Consider the following 3,533-nt stretch of genomic DNA (forward strand, 5'->3'; position numbering starts at 1 on the left):
ATTGGGGTAAAAGTAAATGAAAATGACATAGACTCTGATTAGAACTGACCAATTCTTTCTTTTTCTTCCAATGAAACTATGCATGTGGGTATATATATATCATCATCACAAACATAACGTAGCTCTGCAAAGAAGAACTCTTCCTTTGAATTCTCCAAAGAGCTTTTGCCTGTGAAGTTTACATGACCATAAAAGCGCCATCCATCCATGATTCCAGTGCTAGTGATGGCTTTGATGAGCTCATACTTGATCTAACATATTCCAAGTAAAAAAATAGCATATATTCTTGCATAATAATGTTAAAATGTAAAAAAATGATAGACACAATTAAATAGATAAGTGAGGTTGCAATGAATGAAAATATGTAAGAACTTGTACCATGATAAGATCACACCAAATTAAGCATATACAGTTACTTGGAATTTATTCAACAGGGGCAAAATCCATTGCTAATGCTATCCTTGAAAGGGACTCATGATCAATGAAACCGGACAAAGTGATTAACCAAGCTACTACAAAGAACCATCAACCAAAGTTCTATTTTAATTTCTATTTACGTTTAAGTACTATAATAATGAACAGAAAGATAATCGTGGCTTAGATAACATACCATGTTTTCTTCTTGGCTATTGTAGTGGTCAAGTGCGGCGGCCACAAATTTATTAGTTTGCCGTTCAAGATCTTCCTTGGAGAAAGTGTTACCATCATTATATAACGAATCAAAGTTGTCCGCAATGTCGTACATAGGAATGCCCCGATCCTCATCGTCCAAGAGGTGGTTGTTCAGACCAGGCTCATTGGGAATGTAATCAGCCATGGTGTCAAATCTAAGTTTATGAAAAAGGTTAGGCGGAAACATGTGGATATTAATTAGTTATCTGCACCTTCTACGGAGCTTACTCTGGGCCTCCATAAGATGGTGAAGTAGGAAGACGCAGATATGAATCGTCGTCTTCGGGTTCCGTGTATGTAGGATTGCTGAGTTTCAGATCAGCATCGGTATCATCAAAGGATTGGGTGCTTGGACCATGCTCATCGGGAGTGTAATCAGCCATGGTCTCAAACCTAAGTCAAATGTTGATGGAAAATGTTAGGCGTGGACATCGTTGTCCGCAGCTTCTACTTAAAGAATTTCTGTGTATGTTCCATAATTCTAGTCGTGGTTTTAGTAATTTAAACTAAAACTACAACAAGAATTATGGAATGGATAGAGTAATTACTACAGTGTGTATGAGGAGCATACTCTGGGTATTCATAAGATGGTGAGGTAGGAGAAGGCGGACATGGTTCAACTTCAGGTTCCGGAGGAGGAGGGCTCCTCTTGTACAGTACGCGAGGCATGTGTGGTCGATGTTATTATAGGCCTCACCTCACGGCTCACTGGTAATTGATCAAGCTCACCTTTTTTTGCGGGTAGATCAAGCTTCAGCTTGATTAGCTTTTTAGTAGTGGCAGAACTGATTGATTACCCAGGTGATCGAGCCTAGCCTGCAGGACATGACATGACAGTAGTAGAACGAATTACCGGCGATTCCTGTGTACATATGCATGAATACGATCTGAATTTGGAGTGTGATTGAAGAAACTGAGTCGCAGTTAATAAGCTTATAATAGTAGGGTTTCAGTGTAGTTGTAGTACGTACCTTCACAATCGGGCGATGCGGTTGATCTAAATCTGCTCTGCTCTGAACTGAGGGGCGGGCAAGCTGTGATCTGGTTAATCACGCGCTGAATCGATTAGCAAGGTGGTCTATACATAGACGGCCGGAGGGATCCCTAACGGAACCGAGATCAGATGAATATGCAGTGCCCGACTCCGACTCGATCTGTACCCAGTCCTCTCCTCGTTTTTGATTCCTCCTCCACAACCTGCCATGGGCCTTTAGATATAGCCTGAACTGGGCTGGGCTTCCCCGGTAGACACATGTTGATACACCTAGCTAGGAGCCTAGGACCTGGGGCCAATACACCGACCAGGTCGGTGCTGATGCGGGTTGCCGGCCGCACACCCTGGTCGGGTATTGGGCCTGGCCCATTTAACGTTTTTCGCTTTCCTTTTCTCTTTTTTTTTTCTTTTTTTCTTTTTCCGTTTTCTGTTTTATTTTCTTTTCTTTCTGTTTATTCTTTCTTTTGTTCAAATTAGAAAATTCTATATTCGAAAAATGTTTAAATTCGAAAAACGTCAAATTTGAGAATTACTAAAATTTGAAAATTGTATAAATTCAAAAATTGTTCAAATATGAAAATCGTTCATACTCGAAATTTGTTCAAATTTAAAATTTGTTCAAATTTGAAAATTGTTCTAATATGAAAATCATTCAGATTCGAAAATTGTTCAAATATAAATTTTGTTCAAATTAAAAAATGTTCAAAATCGGAAATTGTTCATAGAAAAAAATACATTTTTGTTCAAATTAAAAAATGTTCAAATCTGAAAATGTTCAGATTTTTTAAAAGTGATTTATTTTAAATTTGATTTTTTTAAAATTTTACAAATGTTCAGATTTTTAAAAAAGATTTTTTTAAAAAAGAAAACAAACAACAGAAAAAAAAAGAAACGAAAAAGAAAAACCGCCTTACCTGATGTTGGGCTGCGGCCCAGTTAGTAAAATCCGGGCGCGCGGGGTGTGCGGCGACGGCTTCCGCGCCGACCAGCTCGGCATACAGCAGCTCCCAAGACCTGGTGCCCGTTGCTTGAGTTAATAATAAAAAAAAGGCTAGCTTCGTTGCTGGATTGTTTTTCCTTAAAAAGTCCGAAGCTTCTAAACACTCGCTACTAGGCTGCTGTCTTGGATCAACATACTAGGTTTCTTCGAAATACGACCCGTGTGAGTTGTCACTGTGTGGTACAGTCTCGCAACATTCCAGGGGAAGATGCCTGCGACGCCTGATCGACCAAACACGATTGTACCCTGTCTGTTAAGCACTTTCAGTACGGCTACATAGGCATTAGCAACTAATCCAGGAAGGGACCAACATCTTAACTATCCCAACTTTCGTGCACACATTCGGCCATAAAGGTGACAGGAACACCATTAACTAAGTCCATCCGGATTATTACTATGGCTTGAAATAAATCTTGGGTAGAACTAATGTCAAGCCACAAATGATTCATTGGATCCTTTTGCTCCAAGAATTTGAGTTGCAGATTGTACAGAGAAAAGTGGAGCAATCCCTTCCACCAGACCAAGCAATTGCCGCAGCAGTACATATACCCTCAGGAACTACTGAAGAGAAAGAGGAAAATGGGTGTTGTGAAGGCATCAGCGACATCTTAATAAAAATCATGTGTATGCCCAGGAGGAAGTTACCACGTCGACTACAAGGGATAGTTCCTTCCCTATATAACCTTCCTGGAAACCATGTGTAAGTACTAGGTATGTTCTCTCACTATTTTACTTAGTTATGAATCTTTTTTTTCGTTATTTTATCATCATTTCCGTTGCCCTCACATTTTTCCGAGTCATTTGACACTTTTCTGGAGTCGATACAGTCAAGCATACGGGCATCCCCTGACCGTATGGGTGCTCGTT

General features: G+C 39.8%; 1 long non-coding RNA gene across 1 annotated transcript; it reads right to left on the bottom strand.

The window, feature by feature from the left end:
• Window positions 1–605: 605 nt before the first annotated feature.
• On the bottom strand, window positions 606–1,401 carry LOC139830133 (uncharacterized). The gene is made up of 3 exons (XR_011746179.1): window positions 1,244–1,401; window positions 901–1,065; window positions 606–827 (listed from the first exon to the last, which is right to left on the bottom strand). It is a non-coding gene; the product is annotated as an uncharacterized lncRNA (long non-coding RNA).
• Between the last annotated feature and the right edge of the window lie 2,132 nt (window positions 1,402–3,533).

Source organism: Lolium perenne, chromosome 6 (genome assembly GCF_019359855.2).
Source record: "Lolium perenne isolate Kyuss_39 chromosome 6, Kyuss_2.0, whole genome shotgun sequence".
NCBI lineage: Eukaryota > Viridiplantae > Streptophyta > Magnoliopsida > Poales > Poaceae > Lolium > Lolium perenne.